Genomic DNA, 21,500 nt, shown 5'->3' with positions numbered 1-21,500 from the left:
CTTTTTTTCTTTCTTTTTTTTTTTTTTTTTGCTCTACCAACTTTTTTTAAAATGAAATGCATCCTCTGCAAAAAAAAAAAACATTTTAAATCAAATCACAAATTTAAAGTAACAGGGATGTTTATTTATTTATTTATTTTCAATAAAGATCACTCTGTTAAAAGGAACATGTAGATCATTCTATCGTGTAGTATGTTAATTACATATTGAGTGGTGAGAGAAGCGTGAGGTTCATTATCAGCTGTCAAATGTGCACACCGGCTGCACCCGGCACATCCCAACTGCGTGGGGGGGTCAAGGAAGACTGCCTGAAGATAATTGGCAAAGGTTTTCCGATGGTGTGACCATCTATGAACCTCATTGTGGGCTTGCTGCAAGAAATACCAAAAGTCAAGTCGCGACTTGGCAGCATCCCCATAGAGGTACGCGATCGTCCAACCTTTGATCCAGATGATCGACTGTGATTTAGTCGCCGGAAAGTAGTCACTCTCCGGATGTAAGAAGGAAGCAGGGGTAATATGTTGCGGGGTCACACGGAGGTAGCAAGCCACCATCTGTCTTCCTAGGAGCCAGACGTTCTCCACCGCGATACAAGTTAAACGGTGATGGTCGTCATCCACTTGGTGACATTTCGGGCATAGTGGAGTGTCCACTAGTCCAATTGCATGGAGCCGTTGGTTGGTGTTGAACTTGCCACAGGTGACAGAGAACCACAGTGCCCGAACGAAGGTAGGAAGGAATTTTTGGTGCACATGTCTCCAAATCTTCGGCCAATGCAACCTGGGGTGTTTGAGTTCAATGACATTACGACCTATCCGTCGTAGCAGCCAAACATAAAAATCCTTCGCGCATGGCGGCCTCGTGCGCAGAAGCTTGTTTCTGATATAACTAAGTTCCACGATAAATGTTGAAACATGCGCAAAATGTGGCGTAATGTTGCCCACCGCCACCGGAGGTGTGAGGGACGCTGGAACCAGGAGATCGAGTAGGCGGGATGTAAGGGAATCACGCCCGCTACGCCATTGCTTGTACATCGTGGCTAGAAGGAGCGCCGTCGCTCGGCAGTGAACATTCGTAAGTCCGAGTCCCCCCTTGTCCGTAGGGAGAGTGAGCGTTTCGTATCGCACCTTGAGGGGCGATCCAATCATCACAAAATAGCCTAGTGCTGATTGAAGTCGACGTCCGAGCGTGAGTGGTAGGGGCAGGATCTGCGAAATATGCACCATTCGAGAAACCACATAAGTGTTCAGATACTCGACTCGCTGCAAAGGATGAAGGCGCCGTAGGAGATGTTGTCGGACCATGGTACGTGTTGTCTGGAAAATACGTCGGTAGTTAACTGCCGCAGTATGTTTTACAGATGAGGTAAAGTCTATGCCGAGATAGCGGAATCGTTGCACATAAGGAAACGGACTGATTTCTTCCGGCGTAAGGCCCCTTCCAACCGGCATTGCCGCCGATTTGTTCATGTTCCCAGCACTACCCGCCGTCACACTGTGGCCCAACAACAGTGCAAGAACCGTCTTCACCTCTTCCTCAGAACGAACGAACAGCAGGAGGTCGTCCGCATAGGCACGACATTTGAAGGTGTAGCCCCGTAGTTCCAACCCAGAAAGAGAATTGGTGAGCCTCCCAATTAATGGTTCCAACGCTATCGCGAACAGCAGCATCGAAAGAGGGCAGCCCTGGCGAATGGAGCGTCGAATTTGAATGGGCCCTGCTATACGCCCATTAACCTGTTCCAAGGATTGTGCGCCCCCATAAAACCTTCTAATGAGACCAGTAAAACGGTCTGGAAAACCCATTTGTTCCAGTACAGCATACAGATAGTTGTGGCGCACCTTATCAAAAGCACTGTCAAAATCAACCGCCACCATCGCCGCTTTAAGCCTGCACTCCTCCGCCAGCGCTATCACATCACGGCATTCGCCAGTAGCTGTTTACACATTCACCGATCCACCGGTGTCGTCTGTTCTGGAGAGAGAACGCTACGATTTAACATACGACATCGGGACGCTAGCAACCGTGCAAAGATCTTATAGTCGGCATTAAGCAGGGTGATGGGGCGATAACGTGTGACCGTAATTCCTGGCTTCGGTTTATGTACTGGCACCAGGAGGCCTTCCATAAAAGCCGGTGGAATAGGCGCATCGGAATTTAACATCTCGTTGTACATTTCCGTCCATCGCGGTGCCATTTCGTTGCGAAATTCTCGATAGAATTCAGCAGGAAGCCCATCAATGCCTGGGGACCGATTCAACGCACCTTGTGCGATCGCATCATGTACTTCCTCACAAAAAAATGGTTCAAATGGCTCTGAGCACTATGGGACTCAACTGCTGTGGTCATTAGTCCCCTAGAACTTAGAACTACTTAAACCTAACTAACCTTGCATGGGGGCTTAATAAAAATATTAATGCAAATAATTTTAATTTTTTTTTTTTTGCTTTAGTAGCTGTCTGTCCGATTACGAAGTCTCGTAACGGTTGGCCCTGACTGTTATTGTTACGCAATCTGACTGCTTAGAACAATAACAAAGAATGAAATGGAAATTTTCATTAACACAGTTAATTAATTAAGCCCCCAGCAACTATAAAACCAACGCAACAACAAGCACAAGAGTAACTGTTCTGTGTGTGGGAGTGTGACTCAACGTACGCATCTGGCACGGTTCTTCTTCAACAACACAACAATTTTTAAATAACATTATACTGAATTAATTAAAGAAAATACAAATACCATAATTACTCAAGAGAACCACAATTACACTCTAATCCAAGAACCCAAGCCAGATGCTTTGTTGACTGAACCTGTAATGACACATTATTTAAAACATGGAAATAATGAAAAATAAATCAAGTTTCGTTACCTTCATATATTGACCAAAATCACTCTCATAATTACAATATATCTCCACACCGCCTCGCTATTACCACATCTGAACAAGAACCTTTCAGTATCACATCTCAGCAAGCACTCCCTACTAGCACATCTGAACACCAACTGACTACTACGAGTCCTGGACAAGCACTGACTTCTAGCACATCTCAATAATGACTGCCCGTGGAGGCGGCGGAACAATGCTCTCTAGCGATCTCTGGCGCTGTGGCTCAGTGTAGCCACCTTTCATATGCCCTTCCTCCACGGCTAGAATTTGATGGTATTTTTGCCAGCATTGGTGGTGAAAATACCACCAAATTCGTCAAAAAAATATAGACAAAAATAAAAGATAATATTAATACGTAAATATCATATAACTAGATAAAATTTTGGCTTTGCACTGACCTTTCAATAACCTAATATATAAAATACAGTAAGCAATACAAATTCTTTCATAGATGTGACTTTACATAATAGTTTACACAAGTATTATGTGGTTAAACAGTTCAATCAATAGCGTCAGCAATGACGAATATGTGCAGGTAAGAGTCTCATAACTTTTCACAAACAGTAATACACAAAAAATCAGTTTATACAAATATTCACATAAACGCTTTCCATAGCCCAAGAATAAGCAGTTGACAGTTCCAGCAGTAGCACCCAGCAATGGTCAACAGGTGCAAATACCACAAGTAACATTTTTTCAATAGAAACAGTCCATCAGTGGCACCCAGTACTGTTGAATAGGTGCAGACACCAACAAGTAACACCATTTCAGTAGAAGCAGTCCATTAGTGGCACCAGCAATGTTGATCAGGTGCACACAGCGACAGGTGACTTCATTTCAGTAGAAGCAGTCCATCAGTGGCACCCAGCAATGTTGAGCAGGTGCACACAGCAACAGGTGACTTCATTTCAGTAGAAGCAATCCATCAGTGGCACCCAGCAATGTTGAGCAGGTGCAGACATCAACAAGTAACACCATTTCAGTAGAAGCTGTCCATTAGTGGCACCAGCAATGTTGATCAGGTGCACACAGCAACAGGTGACTTCATTTCAGTAGAAGCAATCCATCAGTGGCACCCAGCAATGTTGAGCAGGTGCAGACATCAACAAGTAATACCATTTCAGTAGAAGCAGTCCATTAGTGGCACCAGCAATGTTGAGCAGGTGCAGACATCAACAGGTGACATCTTTTCAGTAGAAGCAGTCCATCAGTGGCACCCAGCAACGTTGAGTAGGTACACACAGCAACAGGTGACATCTTTTCAGTAGAAACAGTCCATCAGTGGCACCCAGCAATGTTGAGCAGGTGCAGACATCAACAAGTAACACCATTTCAGTAGAAGCAGTTCCACAAAATACACTGTCACTGATCACACTGTTCATCAGAGTTTATAAGCAGAAATTAAACATGTCCTAGTGGCACCAATATTGTAGAAAAGGTACAAGTAACAGTCCATAATTTTTTTACAATCACTGATCACACAGTTCATCAGCAGAAATTAAACATATCCTTGTAGCACCAATCATGTAGAAAAGGTGCAAGTAACAGTCCATACTATTCACCATAACTACTGAGACAGTTCAGTCATGAACAATAGTTTGAATGCACATACAATTTCTTTAACAAAATATAATCAATGCTCTTACACTAAACATACAAATCATAATAAACACACAAATGATATCAGTTAATTGTCACATTAACTATTACAGTACACAATAACAGTTAACCTATAATATTTATGGGTGTCAGTGCAAGCCACAACAAACAAGTGAAATAATATTTAGGAGATAGGTTGGGATCACTTCTCTGGGATTATAAAAGGAAAACACACAGAACACACTCACTCATCTTTCATCCACATTAGTGCTACTGTGTAATTGAATAGTGTTAACTGTGTAAATGCAATTCTGTCGAAATTTTATGTTCATTATGTGTATCAAGTAGTAGTGGCAGCAATGTATAACAGTCAATAATAGTTAAGTCAACGTCATAGTCATCATGTCAAGACCAATGTTTGCCAAGCCAGATCAAATGTACTGTTGCTGAACAACTGTCAGTGTGCCAAGATATGCAATTACTTCCTCTCTCCAAAAAGAAAGTATATACTGCTTAGTGATTTAACAAAGTGTGTGTGTAGACAATCTTCCTGCTACTTTAGTGTTCTAGTCTGCCATCTTTATCCTCCTTGTTCCATATAGACCAACAAAAAAAAAAAAAAATATGCTCCTCACTTACTTCACCTCTTATCCACCAAAACTCCAATAATCATCAGCATCAATACATCGATACATATAAACCTTTGTCCACGAAAACTCCAATAATCATCATCATTACTTTACCTCTTATCCACCAAAACTCCAATAATCATCAGCATCAATACATCGATACATATAAACCTTTGTCCACGAAAACTCCAATAATCATCATCATTACTTTACCTCTTATCCACCAAAACTCCAATAATCATCAGCATCACAACATCTCAATACTTCACTAATACCTTTTCAATACGTCGATCATCAATATCATTTACCTTACCTTTTGTCCACGAAAACTCCAATAATCATCTACTTCACCTAATCTCAATACCTCAATAATACGTCGATACATATAAACCTCAGCACCAATATCATTTCACTTCCATAACAACTCTTTCCTCTAGTCAGTCTCCTCGAACAAGTACAGATAAAATCCTAGTGCAACTTCAATTCAGCATCCCATACAATCCGAAGACACATTGTCCACACACAACCTCTGTGTATTCCATCTGACCCAAATTTTCTACTCATTATAAATTATAAGATACATTTTGGTTCCTTGTCCATCATTAAATAAAAGAAATGCATACATGACCTCTAACAGACTTAGTTCGAATAACTCTCAGTAATTAAGTACGATTACGGAGTGTGAATAATCATAATATTTCACAGTGTGTACACCACTTCAAGAATTATGGCAAACAGAAGCAAACATGTGGAGAATTTTTGTGTCAAGTGTCACTTCCTATTTCAAGTGCTCACGAAAAATGCAGTGTAATGACTGTCAATAGTCTATACCTAGTTTCGGTATGTCATGTCGTTAGCTTCCTTCCTATTAGCATAAATTTATACAGCTTCCATAAAGCCTCCAGCTCATGTGACTTCTATGAAGTTTCTTGTACTAATGTCGTTCGTTGGATTATAGCAGTTCTTTTTCCTATCTTAAAATATAAGGCACTAAGCGCAAGCAAAACATGCAATAGCGAGTAAATATACCAGTAGAGAACAGAATGTCAACAAAAGGATGCACCACAATTCCTACAACGAGGCTCTGCCAAGCGAACAATCTATAATTAATACCACAGTGTAACCTAAACTCTATGTTCGTACACTGTACATCAGCATTGCTATATTCTAAATTGAAGAGTAGTTGTGACAACAAAACAGAAATGTGTAAATATGCAATCCATACAAAAAGCAGCAAACATATATCTTACGTGATAAACAAGTCATTAGCATCATATCAGCATAAGCAAATAAATGTTCGTATGTAATCTTAATAAGTAAACATGAAGGCGCAAGCAGATAAATCACAAAGTATAACTTACATATCTAACCACATCAGCACAATTAATCAGGTGACAATTATAATTTAAATAAATAAGCACAGCAGGCACATAATAGAAAAATATGACATCAGTGAAAAAGCATAGCAGCCAAGCGATGCATAATATATACAAATAACAACCCTGTTCATTAATTAATCATTGTCAAAATCAGTTAATATGCGTAAGCACGTCGCTTCACTAGTAAATTCATAGAACATGAAATTAGCACAAAGTATGAATCACGTAATCGCAAGCAGCAAATTACGTCTGAAGTACGTACCTAAGTGGAATTATGTTACCTGAAAAATAAACTCAATTAATAGTTACCCTTTTTAGTTTATTAGTTTCATCTTCGAAATGACCTTCTTCCTGAAAATTTTCTCCAAAGCAAGTCGTCTTAACGTCGGACACGCACAGAATTTACCTGAAGGTCTTAAATACTTTATACAACCGTATCCTGAAAAATACTGAACGTTAATAACATAATTTATGAAGTCCTTATAGCTTTATACAGAATTTAGTCGGAGGAATTAGACTGTGTATTTGTTTACGTCTGTCAGTGCATTCGCACTGAGCGCTCGATCAGCTGTAGGCGCGTGACGTAGGAAGGTAATTGTTTGCGGTCAACGACTGCCTTGTGCGGCGCGCAGACTGACTGTTGCTTTGAGTATGTGCCGCCGACAAAGACAGCGCGGTATCCTTGTACTCTCTCTATGTTTACGTATAGCTATTAGTTTCTCACAAGTATGTCATTCCACAAAAATTTTAACGTTTGATATATGATGTATTCCTTTAGAGCGTCGAGATTTAACAGTTTCTACTTCAACAGTGTTATCATGTATAATTTTGCGAACTCTATATGGACCGTTATAAAGCAGAAAAAATTTGCGACACAAGCCTTTTCCTTTATGAGACAAACGGTGGGACTTAATTAACACCTTCTGGCCAACTGACAAGATTTTTAAACGACCAGGACGTTTCGCTGATTTCTCTCTTCTAGCAGCCGCCGATGCAATATTTTGTAGAGCCAGGTTGACAACTTCAGAATGCCGCAGTTTCCGTGAAGGCGGAAAAGGAACGATTTCAGAAATGCGATTTGTCGGTGCTTTATTTTTTAATATCAATAGAGGCGGTAAAGAAGTTGAATCATTAGGAAGTTCATTCAGAATGTTTTGAAAAAGATGAAGATACTGATCCCACGTTCTGTGATTCTGATGACAATAAAGACGACACAATTTATTGATTTCCTTCATCCATCTCTCTGAAGGATTAGATTGAGGGTGAAAAAGTGAAATGAAGATTGGTTTAATTTTACGACGCCGTAGAGTACGAAGCCAAATTTTAGAGCGAAATTGTGATCCATTATCTGATATAACCTTATCAACATGACCAACTTCTTTAAGAAAATGTTTGATGAAAGCATTAGATACTGAACGAGCTGTTGCTTTGCGTAAAGGTGTAAAACACACATATTTTGATGTCAATTCCACTGCTACGAAAATGTACGCAAAACCATTAGTAGAACGAACCACTGGACCGAACAAATCGACTGCAGCCATGTCCTTTAATTTCGCTGGAATGATAGGAAACAACGGTGCTCTGTGAGAAACTGTTGGCGGCTTAGCCTTTTGACATAATTTGTATTTGGCTAGAACAGATCGAATACGTTTTTCCATATCACTGAAGTAGCAATTTTCTCGTAATTTATAAAAGCATTTTCTGGGACCAAAGTGCGCATAACTGAAATGTGTAAATGAGGTGTGGCCAAATCATCCAATCTAACAAAGCGTCTAACAAAATTACAGACACCAAGGAAACTACGAACATCACGTTTTGTGGAAGGAACAGCATAATTACAAATAGCGTCTAGTTTCTCTGGATCAGGAAGAATACCTTCTGTAGAAATAATGTGACCGAGAAATTTAACCTGAGAACGACCAAATTCAGATTTTTCTAAGTTCACTGTCATGCCAACTCGTGCAAAAATACGTAATAATGAATCCAAAATTTTGTTGTGCTCACTCCAAGAACGTTTAGCAATAAGAATGTCGTCAACATAAGAAGTAATATTGTCACGAAGATAAACAGGTAAAATTTCATTTAAACTACGGATGAATGCTGCAGACAACATAGTAAGTCCAAACGGTAATTTCCAAAGTCACTTTTGGGTAAAACAGTCAAATCCGGTTATTGTTTTCTTACTGTCTAGATAGATGGATAGTAGAAGAGTTGTTTTTATAGATGCAAAGAATAGTGAAAGAGTAGGCAGCGGTGCAGAAAACTAGAAGGGAAATAGCACCACTACAGCTCGGGGCCCTGTGATCGCTACGGCACATATTCACTTAGTGTAGTGAATCCCCTGAGGACTTTAATAGCAGCACATAAATTTCAGTTTGTGACTTAGTGGCACATCTGGCGGAAGTGCGTACGTAAATTGATCCAGCCATGAACATGGATGTATGTCATTCTTAGAATTGCGAAAGATCTTAAATTTCCGAACAGTCAAAAAGTGTTTATAGTCAAAGTTTTCGCCTCTTGGCGACAAAGACCTACCGCGTCTGTCCCAGTTTGAATGTCGATTATTGTCAAGTTCGCGCGCCTGGCGCTCTCTTGTTGTGTCCCGTAAATGAAATAAATTACTTTCTTCAAACCCCTCTGCTATCTGTGATTCTAAATTTCTTCTGCTGTCTTTTCCTACGATTTCGCCTTCAATTTGTTTGACTTGCTTTCGTAATGCCTCAACTTCCCTTTTAACGCGTTCATTAAATTTTCCCTGATTTTCAACATGCTTATTTATGTTCTGGTACTCTTCGGTTTCTGCAAATGGTAATGGAGCTGTATCATCTGAATCTCTATCCCCATTTAAACTAAGACTTGTCAATTTATCTGACATCTCCTCAACTCTTTCCGATAAATCACCTATTTGTTCTTTCTGTCTATTTACGTCTTCCGTAAGTGTCGCGACTCGGGTTTCAGTATTAACACATTTGGTAGTTAACTGTTCATATTGTTGTGTTAGTTTATTTATTCTGTCATTTGGTACGGATTCCTCGATTCTCTCAAATATTTCTTCCTTATCGTGTGCACGTTGTAAATTTAACTCTGAAAATTTCTGTACTATCACGCGATCTCTCTCCTCCTGTTCTCTATCCTGTTCCCTTTGTCTAATCTCTACTGCAATTAATCTATTATTGTGAGCATTCAAAATCGGTTGTACTTCTTCTCTGATTTCTTTCTTTAATTCATCTTTCATATTTTTGAAACATGTCCCTATTCGTGAATCTAACCGTGTTTCCATTGTTTCCATTTCTGTTTTAATTGTGCCTATTTGTGATCCCAACTGTGATCCCAGTGAGTCTAACCGTGTTTCCATTGTTCCCCTATCTGTTTTTAATTCAGATCGTAACTGTGATCCCAGTGAGTCTAACCGTGTTTCCATTGTTCCCATCTGTGTTTTAATTGTTCCTATTTGTGATCCCAAATTTAATATTGCACCCATCAACTGCTCCATATTAGCTTGTTCGCAACTCCTTTCGCCCCTAACATTTCCCGCAAAACCAGTTTCATTCGTCATAGCTGTAAAGCTATCTGTGTTTGATGCTATTCCAGAATTTTCTATCGTTAATCTCGTATTCTGTGAATTTTCTGATTGAGAAAAATTTTGAAATGGTTCCGGACTACTTTCCCGACTTATTAAATTGATTTCCACTTCATTATTCAACATACTGTTCTCCTGTGTTGGCGAGTTCGCCATGTCAACAATTTCGTCATTCTCACTATTCATCATTTTTGCCTTTTTCATTGATCGCGTAATCATTTACAAAATATACAAAACTCGTCACTATATGAAAATTACACACAATGACTCTTTATCTCCAACAATACCCTTCACACGAAATGCTTCCCTCAAACACGATTAACGAACAATTGAAATAATTGCATTAAATTGTCAAACGCGTATACAAGGCAATAAAAATTAAATTTTGAAAAATACCATTAGAAGAATGCTAAGACTGCATAGAACAACAACAAAGAATGAAATGGAAATTTTCATTAACACAGTTAATTAATTAAGCCCCCAGCAACTATAAAACCAACGCAACAACAAGCACAAGAGTAACTGTTCTGTGTGTGGGAGTGTGACTCAACGTACGCATCTGGCACGGTTCTTCTTCAACAACACAACAATTTTTAAATAACATTATACTGAATTAATTAAAGAAAATACAAATACCATAATTACTCAAGAGAACCACAATTACACTCTAATCCAAGAACCCAAGCCAGATGCTTTGTTGACTGAACCTGTAATGACACATTATTTAAAACATGGAAATAATGAAAAATAAATCAAGTTTCGTTACCTTCATATATTGACCAAAATCACTCTCATAATTACAATATATCTCCACACCGCCTCGCTATTACCACATCTGAACAAGAACCTTTCAGTATCACATCTCAGCAAGCACTCCCTACTAGCACATCTGAACACCAACTGACTACTACGAGTCCTGGACAAGCACTGACTTCTAGCACATCTCAATAATGACTGCCCGTGGAGGCGGCGGAACAATGCTCTCTAGCGATCTCTGGCGCTGTGGCTCAGTGTAGCCACCTTTCAACCTAAGGACATCACACACATCCATGCCCGAGGCAGGATTCGAACCTGCGACCGTAGCAGTCGCACGGTTCCGGACTGCGCGCCTAGAACCGCGAGACCACCGCGGCCGGCACTTCCTCACAGCTAATGGCTTCCAGTAAGGTCCCGCGGCTTCCACCGTCAGTGTACGGGAGACGGACGTGGCTATACGGTCGAGGTCATCGACAGAGGCTGCTTCTTCTCGATAGATGTGTTGGTAATGGTCGACGAATGCAGAGACAATGTCCGCTTGACGCGTCACTCTTCGGTCTTCGCGGGTAATTAATTCCCGTACCAAAACTCGTCGTCGGTGCTTTCGTTCATTCAAGACGTGGTGCATGGAAGGAATCTCGTGCCTTATCGTATCGTGACATCTGGCGCGCACCATGGCTCCCTGAGGATGTTTCCGAGCTAAAGCCACTAGTTTAGCTTTTATCCTTTTGCGTTCGATCCAGATGTCCTGTCCCGGCGGACCATCATCCAGGTCGCGCAGTGCTGCAAAATAAAAGTCGGTGGTACGGCGGCGCCATTCTGCCATCTCCCTGCTATATGAGATGAACGTACGGCGAAGCGCCGGTTTAGCACAAGTCAGCCACCAATCAAGCATCGTCGTATACCTTCCAACCCTTCGCTCGCACATCGTCCATGTCTCAAGGATCCGTTGACGGCATTCAGGATCATGTAGATGTTGAATGTTTAGTTTCCACGGGGCCTTACTGTTCCACACCTCTCTACGGGGAAGAAGCACCGTACAGATGTAAGCGCTGTGATCGGAAAATGCCAATGGCCAGCGTTCCGCGTCCTGTACGTCATTTGCATGAGCCCGTGAGATATAAATGCGATCTAATCTGCTCGCCGAATGACTTGTCACATAGGTGTATCCCGGTGCAGCTCCATGTCGTAATTCCCACGTGTCACTAAGTACAAGATCGTTGACAACGATTCGCAACTCCTGGCTGATGTTTGCTTGCGGCCATTGGTCTTTCTGGCTGAGAACACAGTTGAAATCTGCGCCAACTATTACACATTCATAACGTCCATGGAATAGTGGAGCAATGTCTTCTGCATAAAATCGCGCCCTTTCCAGACGCCGACTGTTTCCCGACGGTGCATAAAGATTGATGATGCGTGTCCCAAACGTCGTGAAAGCCATTCCCCTGGCTGACGGAGGATAACACACGTTTTCCACTGGGAAGCCATCTCGCACGTAAACTGCCACCCCACTCCCATTGTGCACTCCATGTGACGAATAGGCTCGGTAGCCTGCGATGTATGGGAGTGCAGCTATGTGGACTTCCTGCAGCAAAGCAATATCCACATCAGATGCCCAAATCGTTTCCTTCAGTAGGTGTATTTTGGCCGGTGAACGCACGTCATTGATATTTAATGTCGCAATACGGTTCGCATGGCGTTGAATCCCACTCTGTCGAGGCGCAACAACATCTCCCTGCATCGGCGCTGGGGGCTGAGTTAGAAGACGTTCTCTCGCCCCTCTCCCTTCATCGTCAGCAATTATTAGGCCGTCTTTGTGAGTGCCGGCTGCCTCTGTATGACGTCCGGCGCCTCCTCAATATCGTCATACCACATCTTTTCAGGTTGTGATATATTCGTGTCCATAGCCACAGCATCTGCCTGGAGAGCCAACTGGCTGTGATTTCTCTTCAGCATCACCACGTCCCGGTACCATCAATGTGACAGACCGCTGTGGGTCTGATCGAACAGTTCCCAGTGCCTCATCCTGTTTCGTAGAGGCTGTTGTGTCGTCTTGGCCCAGAGGCACATCGTCGTCGGGGCAAGGGGAGTCATCCCGAGGAGATGTCGTGCGACGCCGCTGTTTGTTCCTTTTCGGGGAACGTTGTTTGCGTGATCTTCCGTCCGTGTCCTCAGATTGTAGGGAATCACGGCTGCCCGACAGGAAAGCATCCGTAGGAACGGGAAGTGTTTCGAATCCTATCGTGGAACTTGGCGGGAGTTCGGCCGAAACTAATGTTGTCGTCTCAGAGTGCGTTCCAGATGGAACAGCATCCGTAGTGGCTGGAACTGCTTCTTGTACTATCTGTGTGCTTGGTGGGAGTTCGGTCTCATCTGGTGTTGTCGCCGTTGATTGTATGCTCGATGGAGCAGCATCCTCTGTCATCCCGACGTCTGCGACAAGGTTTTGGAGAGTGTCATCTTGATCTTCCACCGGGGCTGTGTCCTTTCGGTCATCAGCGGACGCAGTGAGGGCTTTGGCATAGGTGATCGGTAGTACTGTCATCGCCGGCGACGGCTCCCGCACATCTGAAGGTAGTTGCGTCATCCGCCGTTGCATACAGTTCGACCTGAGGTGTCCCTCTTGGCCACAGCCAGAACATGTACGTGGTTGACCATCGTAAATCACCACCGCCCGACAACCACCAATTGTCAGATAGGACGGTACATGCTTCTGAAGATCAATAGTGATCTGTCGCACTCCGTTAAGAACGGGGTACGTGGCGAATTGTGTCCAGCGTTCTGCCGTGTGACCATGTACCGTGCCGTATGGCTTAAAAGCCTCGATAACTTCTTCAGCCGGGAGCTCAAATGGCAGCTCAAAAACACGTATTGTCCGTACACCAAGACCAGCATGGTCTACAGTTACCGTACCGACATTCCCGTCACTATGGCAAAATCGGAGACCTGCTTTTGTCGCCTGTAGAATTCTCTCACACGCCGCGTCATTTACCATCTTAACATACACCGTGGGACTAATGATGGACAGGTGAATTCCGACAATATCGTTTGGCGGTATCTTGACTTCCTCTCGAATGAATCGTTCCACTGCTAAAGCCTTTGGTCGTTCGTAATCTTTGCAGAAATTGAATCGTAGTGTAGTTTTCCTGTACTTGTTCGCCATGATCGTTGTTACTAGCCCGCGCGCAGACTAAGTCCACAAGTAAACAAACATTCGCACACGCCGCACAGGCGGAAGTATCGGACCTCCGCTTCGCACGGCCGCTAGCACCGAACTGCGCACCTATTCACACACCTGCTCAGATTATCCTTGAACGCCTTACTCGTCGGTCCAAATTCTCACTGCCGCCGCAGTCTACTTTAAATTCCTCCTTACACATGAATAGAATTGCCGAGGCTGTCCACGTTCTGAAACAGCATCGAACATAAATGGGGGATCCATCCTGAAACTCAATGCAGGTACTTATACAAATGAAATGACACAATTTTAGAGACTATTTACATAAAATCATATTCCAGGTAATGGAGAGCCCCATCAGTTCTGTTCGTGCGTAAGAGGGAATATAAAGTATACTGGGGCAGCAGTGAGAATTTGGATGGAGCATGGAGGGGTGTCAGCTTAATCCGTGCAGTTGTGTGAACTGCTGGGCCAACGTGTCTTAGTGGCTAACAGACCTGCCTAGAAAGCAGAAAACGCGGGTTCGATTCCCAGCCTTAGTACAGATTTTAACCCCTCCGCTTCAGTCTATATACATAAAATCATAACTGTGTGAGGCCATTGAAGTCTCTGAAATTGTGTAATTTCATTTGTGCAAAAATGACTGCGCAAAAATATTGTTTTTCCAAACGAAAAACTGTCCAAGGCACAATACGGTCATGCTCCAAGGAACAAAACGAAGAATCTGGTGAAAGAACCAGGGAAGTCTTTTTATGTTAAACTCGAGAAAAAGCGATTCTAGTGCTTGAATTGTGATCACACATCTCAAACAACGTGCAATAATTTTTGTTTTATAAACTAAACATCTTGTATGCGTCGAATGTGGAAATAGCGTTATTAGCGTACGGCGTGTTCCCGGACTGAAGTAATATCCCAAAATGCAGTCAAACATCACTGTGCAAGAGGATAGAAATAGGCAAATTAAGCGAAGCACACGCAATAATTTCGTAATAATTACGACTAAACGAATTTCTGGACTGTGATAATACAGCGATAATACCACACCACCTACATTTAGCTGTGAAGCAGCTGACTAAAGATTTGCACAGCACTTGCGGAAAGATTTCCCATTTTTCTACTTCTTGTACCATGGCCACACATCTGGGCTAGGTCGGTATGGCTATTAACGGCTTTTACATGGTTAGTTTAAGGGGTGGGCGGATGCCTTTCCTGTCGCCACTTTGTTAGAGCCCCCTCCAACTCCCCCTCCCGTACCCCGCCCTATCTCCCCAGCGCCATACTGCATGGAATGTGCTTATATTTTCTGTCTGCGTATAGAGTGAAAGTGTGCGAAAGTTTTCTAAATGTTTTCTAATTGTGTAATTCTAGAGGGACTCGGGTACCAGTAGTCGGATATGGGAAACCGCCTAAAAACCACATCCAGAATGGCCAGCCCGACCTTCGCCGTCGTTAATCCATAGCGCGGATTCGTTCCGGGATAGAAAATTTCAAACGGCTCTAAGCACTATGGGACTTAACACCTGACGTCATCAGTCATGCCCGAGGCAGAATTCGAACCTGCGACCGTAGCAGCAGCGCGGTTCCAGACTGAAGCCCCTAGAACCGCTCGGCCACAGCGGCCGGCGTTCCGGGACAGGTACACGTCCCCGTCCTGGAAAGGCCGCTTTAACACGCGTGTCTCATCGGGCGGGTGACGCAAAACTTCATCAGGCTTTGTAAATATTTATTTTTTAACTCGAAAATTGGAATGAGATGTAGATCAACGGACGTAATTTAGCACAACGGAAAAGCCAGTCCAAAGCTGGAAATTTCGCGGTAACTGTCCTTTTATACATTTATGACAATGATACGATGACTTGAAAATGGGTGCTGGCCCAAAACTACTCTTCGACTGATTAAGAAAAGTGAAATTTGCAAGTTTCGACTGGTTTCTTCGTTGTACTGATTAACAGAAGTTGCTGTCCTACGGCTATTGCAGCATGCTGGAAGTTCTTAAAGACCGGAATTGTTCATAGAGGCAAGGCCTCCGGTCCAGTATGCATACCAGTCAGGTTCCTTTCAGAGTATGTTGTTACAAAAGCTCCATATTCGTCAATTATATACAACCGCTCGCTCACAGAAAGTTCCATATCTAAAGACTGGAAAATTGCTCAAGTCACACCAATACCCAAAATACGAAATATGAGTAATCCGCTGAATTGCAGGCTCATATCACTAACGTCGATTTGCAGTAGGGTTTTGGAAAATATACTGTGTTCTACCATTTTGAATTACCTCGAAGAAAACGATTTATTGACACATAGCACGGATTCAGAAAAGATCGTGAAACACGACTAGCTCTTTATTTTCATGAAGTAATGACTGGTATCGACAGGGGATGTCAAATTGATTCAATATTTGTAGATTTCCAGAAGGCTTGCGATAGCATTCCTCACAAGCGTCTTCTAATCAAACTGCGTACCGAGCGAGGTGGCGCAGTGGTTAGCACACTGGACTCGCATTCGGGAGGACGACGGTTCAATCCCGTCTCCGGCCATCCTGATTTAGGTTTTCCGTGATTTCCCTAAATCGCTTCAGGCAAATGCCGGGATGGTTCCTTTGAAAGGGCACGGCCGATTTCCTTCCCCATCCTTCCCTCACCCGAGCATGCGCTCCGTCTCTAATGACCTCGTTGTCGACGGGACGTTAAACACTAATCTCCTCCTCCTCCTCAAACTGCGTAGCTATGGAATATCGTCTCAGTTGTGCGTCTGGATTCGTGATTTCTTGCCAGAAAGATCATAATCCGTATTTGTTGTTGTTGTTGTTGTTGTGGTCTTCAGTCCTGAGACTGGTTAGATGCAGCCCTCCATGCTACTCTATCCTGTGCAAGCTTCTTCATCTCCCAGTACCTACTGCAACCTACATCCTTCTGAATCTGCTTAGTGTATTCATCTCTTGGTCTCCCTCTGCGATTTTTACCCTCCACGCTGCCCTCCAATACTAAACTGGTGATCCCTTGATGCCTCAGAACATGTCCTGCCAACCGATCCCTTCTTCTAGTCAAGTTGTGCCACAAACTTCTCTTCTCCCCAATCCTATTCAATACTTCTTCATTAGTTATGTGATCTACCCATCTACTAGACAAATAAGGAATTCTATGTGTTTACTGGTGTGTGTGTGTGTGTGTGTGTGTGTGTGTGTGTGTGTGGTGTCTGTTCTATCGGAAATGCCTAGGGCGGCCAGTGATATCTTCATATCAGAACCACGCCAGGCTCAAACTGTTACGGGAATCAGCGAAATATCGCGAGGTATGAGAATAATGGGCAAGGGGCATTACGTTAGTAGTGTGTCAATAAACTGAGAATTTTGGTCCGACGGGACTCGTACTAGGATAGTCCGTGTAGGTGCGATGGGGACTGTACCCGGATGGCGCAGTTGTGAGCGCATTTGCCTAGTAAGCAGGAGGTCCCAGATCGAATCCCGGTTGGGCAAAGCTTTTCAACTTTCCCCATTGATTTAAAAGAATGCCCACGGGCAGCCAAAGGTTGTAATTCCTTTGTGACTTATGTTAATAGGGTGGGTTACAAAAGGGCATTTTTCATCATACTTTGAGTCCACCATGCCACTGACCACAGTGAATGGGGATGGCTCACATCTGAATGCTTCGATTATTTCGTTGAAATTTTCAGTTGCTCCCATCAGTGCGTTTGCATTTGACAATCTAACATTGTTATTGCACTATAAGTACCAATAACCACACCCAGGGCATGTTGTTTCGATCTTTTTCAGGCCACTAATTTGACAGAGAATTACACAATGAATGAAGCGGAAGACGATCTAGTTTTCATTTTGTCCACCAGATGAATCACAAAATAGGTAGAACTCTTCACTGACCTCATATAAGCTACGAGTGAGGAAGTGAAGATGATTGACGTCACTTCAGTTGCGTCCATTTTCACAGAGCATCAAGATAAATGTGAAAGAAAGATTCACCTGTTGCACGAGCACAGATATTTAATGAATACATCGAAATTTGTTTCTTAAAGTAAACTTCATTAGTTGCTATATTTGGCAGGAATATATTTCTTACTAAATCTATGCAGATAGAAAACGTATTTTTGCTTTTCCTTGCCCCTGTTTACTGGGGAGAGAGAGACTGCTTCATAATTCATTTTGTTCTGCTCTCTCGTGACAGGTTGAATCACCACTGGCTTTCCTGTTTCTTATCTCTGAAAAACGGACTTAAATGTTTCTCTCCCTTTGCAGCAACATTCTGAGCGCAACTACCTGTGGATTGTCTTTGGTTCTTCAGATTTTATCTACTCAACAGTTGCGAATGGTGAGTCAGAATCGGGTTGTAGCAATAACTCGGAAAAAGAAATTACGTACCTGATTTTTTTTCCCTGACCATGTATTCTGTTCAAATTTAAAAGTGTTGCAGTCCGGAAGAACTTGTCACTACTATATTTAATAGGTAATGTGTAGTTATATTACTACTCTGTTACACGCCACTGATCAGTAAGTGAAACCAAGTAAAGAAGAAGCATTATTAAAACCAGTTTATATTAGAACCATTTTGAAATAGAAGTTTTTCACAACGACTACATTTCCATTTGAAGATAGAGACGATTGTTAAAGATATTAAACAAACGCAGTTCATTTGGCAGTTTCAGGTGTACCATTGTAGAAAGTCCTCTCTTTCAAAGGTACAAGGTGCTGTGGAATTACCGAAGTATGGCTAAGCTGTCCATACGTCATGTATTTATTAAAAATAATCAGAATTCTATTCATCACAAACTATGTAACTGAAGAATTAACAATTGCCTTTAAATAGCTTTAATCTATTGTACAATATTTGAGTGTGTGGAACTCATAACGTTTACAAACGCTTCACGAAACACATCATATTGCCCCGCAACAACAAAACATATAAAAAAGCAGAAACTGTTAATGGTAATCTCCAGTGCGTGTTCTTTCATGAGATTCTAAAATCTGTCTGTTGACTGAAACACGGACCAAAAACATTATGTGTTCCTCGGTACATCATCTTCCAGGTGTAACACTCTCCCCTACTGCTGCGGTGAAAATGGACTGATATTAGAAGGTACCGATTGTCTCCCAGAATCGTAGGGTGCCTTCAGTGTTTCTACCTGGGAGTAAATAATTCCTTAACAATACATCGTACTTTAGCTTCCTTAAGAAATCGTAATGGTACGTGGGTGATGTCAAGCGGATTGTAAGCACAAAAGATATAGCGCTAAGTAACAATTCTCCTTAATCACACTGTGATGACAAAATTCAGGTAAAAAAATGTGGTAACGTGGTGTCATCAAAAATATTCACTATTCATAGGATTGAGGACTTAACTGTAATTTCTCGGTTACTTGAGATCATTCAAACAAGAATAGAAAGGATGGTATCTGCCCAGATGACGTTAGCCTGTAGAGATTGAAGTAAGTGCCAGTAAAGGACAAAGGCTAAAGCCGGCTCGACGTTTCGAATAATTCTAAGTACACCATTTTCTTCTAAATAACAAGACTTTTATAAGTTATAAGACTCCCTACGTGAATCCGAGAGGACAATGAAGAGCCAATCTTGCGGGAATGTGAAAACGATTAATCGAAAAGAATCATGGCCAACTATCAGATCATAATCTCCTATAGGCACAACAGGACATAATTTGTAAAAGGCACAGGTAGTTCAGTCAAAAACTACGTGTGTGGCCAAATACAGCTAGTAAATTACATTTTATTACGATACCAGATTAAATTAAGCAACTTATCACGTTACCAGTTACCTGAGACGGTCCTGACACATTGACTTATAATCAAACTGAAATATTTGGACAGATCATCACACAGACATACATGAAATGTATTCGCATTTGCCAATATGAACCACCACCGGCTGTGTACTGGAATGACGAAAATAAAAAAATTGTGGCGGACGGGGCTCGAAACTGGATTTCCAGCTTTACGCGAACGGTCGCTTTAACACCTTCGTCTCTAGGAGCACGAATCACAGCCAGACCCAAGTTCTATAAGTCGTCGTCGATGTGTCGCAACCTGCGCTCGTACGTCACGTACATTTTTGTCCAGGAAGGACATATTTATTTAGCGTCGTGAGCCAGATACTGGCTAGTAAATAAGAAATAGAGGTGCGTGTATTATTAAGAAGTAAGAAGCAATATTCATTCGAACATGCATGCATCGTACTTCTTAATACCACAGGAAATGCAGTTTCACATCAAACCTACGGCTGCCGATAATAATACTGTAATCAGGTCGCATAGTTACATACCCGTTCAAGTCAGCCACGTTTACGAGATAGGTTATACAACAGTCATTAGAACGTCCTTCAACCGAAGCTCCGTTTAAACATCGCAGTGATTTTGTAGATGTGATTCTATTGAAGACGGCATATCTTGTCTTCTTTCCACCAGTCTACAAGCTTCCTCAATCCGCTACTGGAGAGCTATGCAGCACGAACGACTTAGTATCCTTCATATAAGCAAAATAACGACACATGTTCAAGAAATCGTCGAAAAACCGAACGATGGTCGAACAAAGATTGCGCTTAATATCTGATACCACTCATTGTCACACAGACCCACACTACGGAAAACAATTTTGCTCTGGACGGCCTTCCATGTGTGATCAAAAGTATCCTGACACCCCCAAAAACATACGTTTTGCATATTAGGTGCATTGTGCTTCCACCTTCCTGCCAGGTACTCCATATCAACGACCTAAGTAATCATTAGACATCGTGAGAGAGCAGAATAGGGGGCTCCGCGGATCTCACGGACTTACAACGTGTCAGATGATATGGTATCATTTGCGTCATACGTCTGTACGCGAGATTTTCAAATTCCTAAACGTCCCTAGGGCCACTGTTTCCGGCGTGATAGTGAAGTGGAAACGTGAAGGGACGCGCACAGCCCAAAAGCGTACAGGCCGACCTCGTCTGTTGTCTGACAGAGTGCCGACAGCTGAAGAGGATCGTAATGTGTAATAGGCAGACATCTATCCAGACCATCACACAGGAATTCAAAACTGCGTCAGGATCCTCTGCAAGTACTGCGACAGTTAGCCGGGAGGTGAGAAATCATGGATTTCATGGTCGAGCAGCTGCTCATAAGCCACACATCACGCCGGTAAATGCAAAACGACGCCTCGGTTGGTGTAAGGAGCGTAAACAATGGACGATTGAGCAGTGGATAAACGTTGTGTGGAGTGACGAATCACTGTGCACAATGTGGCGATCGGATGGCAGGGTGTGCGTAGGGCGAATGGTCGGTGAATGTCATCTGCCAGCGTGTGTAGTACCAAAAGTAAAATTCGGAGGCTGTGGTGCTATGGTGTGGTCGTGTTTTTCGTGGAGGGGGCTTACATCACTTGTTGTTTTGCGTGGCACTATCACAGCACAGGCCTACATTGATATTTTAAGCACCTTCTTGCTTCCCACTGTTGAAGAGCAAGTCGGGGAAGGCGATTGCACCTTTCAACGC

Source organism: Schistocerca nitens, chromosome 8, assembly GCF_023898315.1.
Source record: "Schistocerca nitens isolate TAMUIC-IGC-003100 chromosome 8, iqSchNite1.1, whole genome shotgun sequence".
Taxonomy (NCBI): domain Eukaryota; kingdom Metazoa; phylum Arthropoda; class Insecta; order Orthoptera; family Acrididae; genus Schistocerca; species Schistocerca nitens.
This window is presented reverse-complemented; position numbering follows the sequence as displayed.